Source organism: Macrobrachium rosenbergii, chromosome 46 (genome assembly GCF_040412425.1).
Source record: "Macrobrachium rosenbergii isolate ZJJX-2024 chromosome 46, ASM4041242v1, whole genome shotgun sequence".
Taxonomy (NCBI): Eukaryota; Metazoa; Arthropoda; class Malacostraca; order Decapoda; family Palaemonidae; genus Macrobrachium; species Macrobrachium rosenbergii.
In genome coordinates this window covers 51124695-51134694 of record NC_089786.1, presented here as the reverse complement: position 1 = coordinate 51134694, position 10000 = coordinate 51124695, and the positions used below count along the sequence as shown (strand labels likewise).

Genomic DNA, 10000 nt, shown 5'->3' with positions numbered 1-10000 from the left:
AAAAATAAATGAATAAAAACAGTAGCGAGAAGGAATTGGGAAACAAAATAAGAAGGTATTGACAAGATTAAAAATACCAATTAACTAATCACTATGAATAATTATATTAACACTAACGGTAATTCATATGAATTATGCCCATGATAAGTAGAGTAAAGAATTTGACATCAAACACTGATTACAAAAATTAATACATACAACAGAATTAATTTTGAAAAAACACAGCAACGCAAATTTGGCATAAACCGGACAACTTGAAAACTACCATACACACCCCAGCACTATGACCCAACAGAGGTCAGCTACGGCCCAAGAGAGGTCATGCAGGCCAGCGAGAAGCAGAACCACAAGAGAAAGTAACAGTGAATGGCAGAGAACGAAAAGAAAGTAAAAACAAAAATAGAAAATAAATTTGATCGAACTTCTGCATTACCAGAGAAAGTGCCAAATATAATAACGTTGATTACGCCACGTAATCATACGAAGGTTCATTGTACTAGTTGGTGTCTTAGGAAAGGCTGTCGAACTGTTTATTTGTTGTGAGAGAGAGAGAGAGAGAGAGAGAGAGAGAGAGAGAGAGAGAGAGAGAGAGAAGCAACACATCTCCAGTCAAGTGCAAAGTAATGAAGTGATTATGATCTGGAGGTGGTTAAGATTATAAGTTTTTTTCTAATGATTAGTCACAATTACCCCTTGAGAGAGCTCTCTCTCTCTCTCTCTCTCTCTCTCTCTCTCTCTCTCTCTCTCTCTCCTGCATGCACACGATCAGGCAAAAAGATGATAAAATCTTGAAATCTTTACCAGCGTAAGCCACGATGCTTCCGTCTCAGCATCCAGGTTCCAATCTCTTAACTTACCTGAAAAAAAAAAACGAAAAATACATTGAAGAAATTTAACACAAGGAAAGTTATATATATAAATAAATAAATAACAAGTTATGTATATATGTATGTATGTATGTATGTATGTATGTATGTATGTGTATATATATAATATATATATATATATATATATATATATATATATATATATACATATATATTATATTATATATTACATTATATTATATATATACAGAAATAATCAACACCTTCACGTGTGGAACAGGAATAAACTTCTGACTCACATCAGGATCGAACCCAGGTCTTTCAATTGACCTGGGTTCGACCCTGATGTGAGTCAGAAATTTATATGTACATATAAATTATAGTGAGTCAGAATTTTATGTATATATATATGTATATATATGTTTTTAAATATATACAAATATATTACGACAGAATGCAATAAGATTTTATTACTCTCTCTCTCTCTCTCTCTCTCTCTCTCTCTCTCTCTCTCTCTCTCTCTCTCTCTCTGTGAACATACATTTATCAAGATTTTTCTTCACAAACCTATCAAGTAAACGGCTTTTGTTCAGCGGGAGTAGAATAATTCATCGTTGACTCATCCAATTCCCCAACGCAAAAACAAAGGTTCAACTTCATACTGACAACATTCAGTGAAAGTTTTAAACTGCCTGAAAACGGGCCTGCGCAGTGGCATGACAATTCGAAAACGCCGAGAGCTGGCAAGAAAGGAAAAAAAAGAAAGTTGGTGAGAGAGGAAAAGGGGAAGAGATGAATGCATCAACAAAAACAAGTCTGGCGTGCAAGGGAGGAAATAGGAATTTTAAAAGTATGGAGAGATTGAGGAAAACGTAAGATAGAGAGAGAAACGTGGAAATACATAAAAAAAAATAAAAGTAAAATGTTTTAATCTCGGGGATGATATTGCAAGGATTCCTGAGGCATGTAACTCTTATGCCTCTTACCGGAAATTTGATGAATATCATATATATAAAAAAGAAAGGATTTACTTTCTAAAATTGGAATGGATTATGGTCCTCTGATAAATGACCTGCCTTCTTTTATTGTAAAAAGAAAAAGCTTAAAGCATTTCTTGGTTTCGTTATAAGCACGGCTAAGTTAGGCTAATTAAGTTCATTTCAGAAAAGTTAATGACGTATGGATATGATCGATTTGATGAAGTTAAGTTCGGTTAAGTTCAGCTCAGTTAAGTTAGGTTTACTTACGAAAAGTTAATGACGTGTGATTATGTTAATTAAGATGAAGTTCGGTAATTTCTGCTAAGTTTATTAAGTTAGGTTAAGAACAAATTAAAGATGAAGTTAGGCTAAGAACAAGTTAACGATGATTTCAAGTAAAGAACAAGTTACTGAGGTAAGGATAAGTACCCTCAGCTAAAGCTAAGTTCGCTAAGTTAGGAAATTATAGCAGAGGTAATTAAAATGAGAGATTTAGACGAGGTTGAGAATCTTCAAAGTAAAATTAAACAGACATGAATAAGTCAGGTAAGGTCATATTAATTTGATAAGATAATCAATTTAAAAATCTATTACTTAGGCTTCAGTTACGTAAGGCGAAAACCAAGAAAATAAAGCAAGGATACTAAAGATAGCGTTACTGAGAAACAGGTAGACTGCCCCAGGTAAGTAACGGCAGGCTGACAGGTGAACTACAGTAGGCACCGCATTCAAAAACAGTGACACTATTTTCCTCTTTGACGTCCTATTGCCAGGGTCAAAAGGAAACGCATTACCTTCTAAAAATAGGGCAAAACCCACATAATTACATTTTTGGAGGCAACGAATCATACCTTCTAAAATCGGGACAAAACCACACGACTACATCCGAACCAAGTATAGAACACGGAACACAAACACATAAAAATTACTTGCAGTTACCACATTCTGAGTGTGATTACCGGAAGTTGCATACGCAACAATCTTCGCCCAGCTTCCGCCTTGTCCCCTGATCTCAGGTGACGTAACACCTCAGATTTCTCTATTAAGGCAAGAAAAAATAAAAAAAAAAGACGGTGATAACATAACGCAACAGCCTAACCACACCTTCGTCGGGAGGGCAAACCCCACGCCTTCGGAGAGATGGGAATCTACAGGGCCACGCCCTTCTAGTCTCAGGGTCACGTATGTATCTCCAAGGAGTTCCTCCGAGGAGCTCACCTTGGGTGGGGTGTTACGTACTTGTGAGAGAGAGAGAGAGAGAGAGAGAGAGAGAGAGAGAGAGAGAGAGAGAGAGAGAGAGAGAGAGAGAGTTTGTTTACCTTAAGGGCACGGCTCTATCCTGTGACCCTGTGAATTTCGGAGGACCAAACTTGAGAAGGCCAACATTTGTGTGTGTGTGTGTGTGTGTGTGTGTGTGTGTGTGTGTGTGTGTGTGTGTGTGTGTGTTTACCCTAAGGGCACGGCTCTATCCTTTGACCTTAAGGATTCATCACGTGAGAACTCCTACGAGAGAATCCTTCTGACATTTGAGAACTGGGGAGGAATTCTTTTCTGAAGACTCCTGTAGGATGCTAGCTGACTAGCTAACAGCCATTCATATTTTCTTTACTAACTCAACCACCTATTTATTTTGAGTTATATCAATTCATATTTCTCACAGTTTGACAGGCGGACAATATGTTATTTCCAAAGACCAAGAGATAACGTATTAATTTTCTGACTTCTATCATTGTTTATGTAGAGAATTATCATCACTCGTTTTGTTTACAGGTTATTCTGTGCTTGCATCACTTTTACACACAAGGGGGGGGGACTCGAATGCGCGGAAGATTACTGTGCTTGTTTATAACATTTTTACTCTTGTCTCAAATGAATGTTTGTAAAATATGAGAAAAAATACATTTGAAATTCCACATTTCATATTTAAAGCTTAATTTGAACGTTACTGGTACTTTGGCTTCTTATACTATTATTATTATTATTATTATTATTATTATTATTATTATTATTATTATTATTATTATTATTATTATTATTATTATTATAACTTCGTAAGATTTCTCATTCGGTCTAACCTCTTATAAAGGCAGACTGTGATTCAGACGAAAATAAATACATTCAGCCTAATTTATAAATGTACTTAAGGTTGCGGCTAATTATTTCTTAACTATTCCATGAATCCCAAAACTACTTATCTCACTATGAACCTGAACATCCCAACCCCTGCAACACCACCACAAAAAATGTTCATTTAAAAAACAAACACGTCTATCAGATTTAGTGTCCGCGATAAAAACCAATAAAAAAAAAACATATGACGTCAATGGCCCACCAGATAAATCGTGTTATCGATAAACAAAATATATACGAGTGATGATATGGCATACAAACGCATGCAATATATTAATACTTGTAAATAAATGTATATATTTACGTGTCTTGACGCGTGTTAATATGCCATAATTATTACCTCAAAATTGTAAATTACACATATATACTAATAAGTGTAATTTACACACATACAGTATACATACCGTGTATACCGTGGTATAAATATATATATATATATATATATATATAGAGAGAGAGAGAGAGAGAGAGAGAGAGAGAGAGAGAGAGAGAGAGAGAGAGAGAGAGAGAGAGAGAGAGAGAGAGAGATCGACAAAATCCAGGAAGTTGCGTGCGTGTTCGCGCAAAGAGAAATGAATCCTTGCTTTAAATATAACCTCTTATTAACACACCAAAGGAGGAGGAGGGGGAGGACCACTCCCTCCCCTAAAATATTCCCCAAGGTCAAGGTCACTTTTCGACTGACCACATCCATTAACTCTGCCCCTATTGTAGATGCCCGACGTGAAAAAAAAAAAAGGGAGACAAGAGCACGGGTCTTGGGCATGTTGCGTCATGCCCAATGCCCAAGTCGGTTAGGGGCGTCATCACTTCCTGGTATTAAAGAAAGAGAGAAAGAGAATTTTCCCAGTATTTAAAAGAAACAGCGGAGAGGGAGAGAGAGAATCTTCCTGGTATTTGAAAGAACGGTGGAGAGAGAGAGAGAGAGAGAGAGAGAGAGAGAGAGAGAGAGAGAGAGAGAGAGAGAGAGAGTCTTCCTAGTATTTAGTAAAAAGAACGGTGGAGAGAGAGAGAGAGAGAGAGAGAGAGAGAGAGAGAGAGAGAGAGAGAGAGAGAGAGAGAGAGAGAGAGAATCTTCCTTATATTTATAAGGGGAGAGAGAGAGAGAGAGAGAGAGGGTCTTTGTAGTATTTAAAAGAAAAAACGCTAGAGAGAGAGAGAGAGAGAGAGAGAGAGAGAGAGAGAGAGAGAGAGAGAGAGAGAGAGAGAGAGAGAGAGAGTCTTCGTAGTATTTAAAAGAAAAAACGAGAGAGAGAGAGAGAGAGAGAGAGAGAGAGAGAGAGAGAGAGAGAGAGAGAGTGTCTTCGTAGTATTTAAAAGAAAAAAACGATAGAGAGAGAGAGAGAGAGAGAGAGAGAGAGAGAGAGAGAGAGAGAGAGAGAGAGAGAGAGAGAGAGTGTCTTCGTAGTATTTAAAAGAAAAACGATAGAGAGAGAGAGAGAGAGAGAGAGAGAGAGAGAGAGAGAGAGAGAGAGAGAGAGAGAGAGAGAGAGAGAGTCTTAACCTAACAGTACATGTTCCACGCTGTGACGTTCTGGATAGTTCACGTTCTCCCTGTACGAACACGTACTGATCGGGTATCAAACTACAGAACGGGACGGCGGGTCACATGATGATGACGATACGTGATTTTTGTTTACACTGCTACGAGTGGTTGGTTTGATGAAGATAAGTAATCACTTGCACTCGAAAGGTCTAATAACTGTCTCACAAACAAACACAGTGTGTGTGTGTGTGTGTGTGTGTGTGTGTGTGTGTGTGTGTGTGTGTGTGTGTGTGTGTGTGTGTGTGTGCAGAGTAGGTACATACAATAAAATACACAAATACAACACAATAAACAAAATTTAGTTGTCCAGATAAAAACTTATAATTATAACCAGTTCCACTACTCAGCCCATTGCTGCTGCTAATAATAATAATAATAATAATAATAATAATAATAATAATAATACTAAAGAGCGCACTTATGCTGTTTATAAAACGTACACAAAAAACAAAGATATTAGTACTGAAAATACGACACACATATCCCCAAAAAAACAATTTCTGCTAAAAATCACACCAAAACGATATCCAACCAACACAGTCCTGATATCAAAACTACAAATAACCACGGCATTCACTAGAGAAAGAATTATAACTTCAATAACCAACCTAGAATTCCTCTTCGTTTTCATGCTTCAAGGTGTCTCACTAACGCTCGCACCAGATTCCAGACTGTACCGAGGCACTAAACAAGTGGTGTGTACAAGAATATAGACTGATTTGATGGCAGAACTGCCGACGTAAGTGTAAGAAAGATACTAGCCGGACGAAACGCAAGTGAAACACTGTCACTGGCCACAAGAGTCGAGATAAAGCCTTATCACAAACATGAGCGATTGCACCCAATCGAACGCGTTCGGATCGCGTACGAGAATAATATTTAGAATTTCAGTATTTGGAAACCTTTCTCGATTGAACACGGGAGACGGAGGAAGAGGGGTTGGGGAGGAGCCTGGAGGGGAGAAAGACGAGGATAAGAACTGGATAGAAGGAAATAACGAGGAGATGAGGAAGTAAACGAAAAGGGTGAAGTGTCAAAACAGGGACAAGAAGAGGAGGAAATACAAAACAAGAAAAGACAAGGGGAAAGAGAACGAAGAATTGCGTAATTAACATAACACGAGAGAAAATATGAAATTGAGTATACAGCAGGGTTTAGGCCAAAGGCCAAGCACTGGGACCTATGAGGTCATTCAGCGCTGAACCGCACACTGACAGCAAAAGGGTTGAACGCTGCAACAGGAGGGAAACCTTGCAGCTGCACTATGAATCAACTGTCAAGAGGTAGTGGAATAGAGAATATGAAAGGAGGTACAGCAAAAGGAACAAAAAGGGTTGCAGCTAGGGCCTGAAGGCACGCTGCAAAGGAGCTTAAGTAATGCCTACAGTGCACCGCATGAGGTACACTGACGGCACTAAACCCCCTACGGAGAAAATATGAAATAAAAATAATTCTACTGTATCTAGTCTCTGACTGAAAAATAATTGCATATTATCATCATCATTGTGGTAATTACTATTATCATCAGCAGCTGTTTGAATGTAACCGTCATTATTATAGAATTTTATCTCGTGTATCTGAATTTTGTGTATTGTATTATATCTACCTTGTCTATCTTCTAATATTATTATTATTATTATTATTATTATTATTATTATTATTATTATTATTATTCCCTCTTTGGGCGTAACCGTTTAAAATTCCATCTTATCATCTCGGCTATTCACATTTTATTTTACTGTATCTACGCTGTATATTATTATTATTATTATTATTATTATTATTATTATTATTATTATTATTATTAGCCACTGTTTGGGTGTAACCGTTAATTTTATTATTATAACTTTTTACCACTTATATCTATTTGTTTTTCTTTGTAATTGGCCCTGAGTTGAAACAAAGGATATTATTATTATTATTATTATTATTATTATTATTATTATTATTATTATTATTATTATTATTATTATTATTATAACAAAAACACGAAGGAGAGGATTAAAAACGGAAAACGACCAAAATACAAAATAAAAAAAAAAATTAGAAAAAACACATGAAAAAGACCGCCTGTGGTCGCCGGCGTCCCACCCGGCGCCCACCCCGACCCAAAAAACAACCCGTCCGCAGCCGTCGGCCTCCCTCTATCACCCCGTCATCAATAACCGCTGGACACAGTTCCTCGCCCCCAGGCCGGACGGTACATAAAGAACAGTGACACCGACCCCATTTCGACGTCGCTGATTGGTAGATCTGCTGTGACATGTTGGCGTCGCAACCACAGAGGTCACTGGCACCGGAGGAATTGTATCGGTTTCATTCGAATCGGAGCAAGTGAAAAATGCGCCGAAGATTCTTCGGTGCAATCGAGTTTTCTGTACAGCCGCTACAGCGTATAATCAAGACCGCCGAAAATAGATCTAGCTTTCGGCGGTCTCGGTATAATGCTGTATGAGCCGCGGCCCATTAAACTTTAACCACGGCCCTGTGGTGGTCTATGCTATATCATTGCCAGAAGGATGATTTTGGTTAATTTTAACCTTAAAATTTTAAAAAAAATTTACTGAGGCTAGAGGGCTGCAATTTGGTACGTTTGATGATTGGACGGTGGATGAGCAACATACCAATTTGCAGCCCTCTAGCCTCAGTGCTCTTTAAGATCTGAGGGCGGACAGAAAAAGTGCGGACGGACAGACAAACAGCATCTTTATAAGAGTTTTCTTTGACAAAACTAAAACGAGGAATTGGCCTCATTTTGCAGGCACTTTGCGGACATCATAAACTCGATAGTCAACCACTTGTAATATCTTTCGCGCCACTGACTTCCAGTATTAGGGATTCTCTGTCTACTTCCTTGTTCCCTATACTGGAATCTGGCTAATTCTCTGTCGTAAAATATGAACTCATTTCAATGTCGGATAATCACTTTGCTGGCATTAACGAGAACCCATTTAACTACTTGGTCCGGAGAGAATCGTCACAGAGGCTTCACTGGTCATGCGGGAGGGGGGAAAAGGGGGGGGGAAGAGGGAGAAAGATGGAACGAGAAGTGAAGTAGGGGGCAAAAAAAAATTCCCCATTCAGTGGTCCTTAAAAGCATTACCTAGTCATTACCATCGCCCCTAAATCCCCCAATACGTTTAGGAAGGGGGAGGGGGAGGAGGCCTATACACCCATATCCCCCTCCCCACAACCCTACCACAACCCCGCCACCCCTACGTCATCCATCCAACCGAAAGCCACTGTAACCTCGAAAGAGGTTTCAGGGCAAACCCCAACTACCTCCAACCCCAATTTCTCACTCAGCTCGTTCTCCAGCCTCCAGGAGGCACCTGTCGCTACCTCCCAAGAGGAAAGAGGTTTGGGGGAGGAGGCTGGAGAACGTCTATTGGTCAGAGGGAGGGGGGGGGGAAAGGGAGGGAAGGGGGAGGGAGAAGAGACGTAAGCTTAATCCAAGTGAGCCTTTAGGCGACCTCTAAAACAGATGTAATTAGGAAGAAGTTGGAACATCCATGGGAACAAGGTTAGGGAAAGTCAGTAGAAGAATTGAATTGAATTGAATACAGGGCCAAAGGCCAAGCACTGGGACCTATGAGGTCATTCAGCGCTGAAACGGAAACTGACAGCAAGAAGTCCCGAAAGGTGTAACAGGAGGAAAACCTCGCAGTTGCACGATGAATCAACAGTTAGGAGAGGGTGGAAGTCAGACGGAAGAGAATATGAAAGGAGGTACAGTAAAAGGAACGAATGGGGTTGCAGCTAGGGGCCGAAGGCACGCTGCAAAGAACCTCAAGTAACGCCTACAGTGCACCGCACGAGGTGCATTGACGGCACTAACCCCCCTACGGGAAGTAAACAGAAGGAAGATTGACTGAACGACTTAAGATGCAGACTGGCGTCGCGATGCTTACGGTCACTGAGGCCAGAAATATATTATTTAATCATGAATCTTCTCCGCCTACGAGAGAAGAATTCCTGATAAAACTTCTACGAAGGATGAAGTTAGGAAGACAGACTTCCAATAATAATAAGTCTGGTGGCATGACAGCTCTGATAACTTTGAAAGATGTTGGAAATAAAAACGGGAGTTAAAACAACATGTTACTGAAATACGTTCGCAATAAACTAACAAAATAACGTACGTAAACAATAACGAAGTAGAATTACTTGCGGATCTTATTTCTCAATGGAATATTCACGTTGTTGTCAATATATCCAGTGCGTGTTAACAATCATTTTTTTTTTTTTTTTAGCCATGCGTGCGGGTTCGAATTCCACAAAGGAATGAAAAACTGATTTATTTCCCATTCTAAATCGAGACTATACACACACACACACACACACACACACACACACACACACACACACACACATATATATATATATATATATATATATATATATATATATATATATATATATATATATATAGTGTACGCAGTATACATATATAGTGTATGTATATATATATATATATATATATATATATATATATATATATATATATATATATTCTG

General features: G+C 38.6%; 1 protein-coding gene across 1 annotated transcript in view; it reads right to left on the bottom strand.

The window, feature by feature from the left end:
• LOC136830328 (filaggrin) overlaps nucleotides 1–10000 on the bottom strand; it is a 217651-nt gene that overhangs the window by 193972 nt on the left and 13679 nt on the right.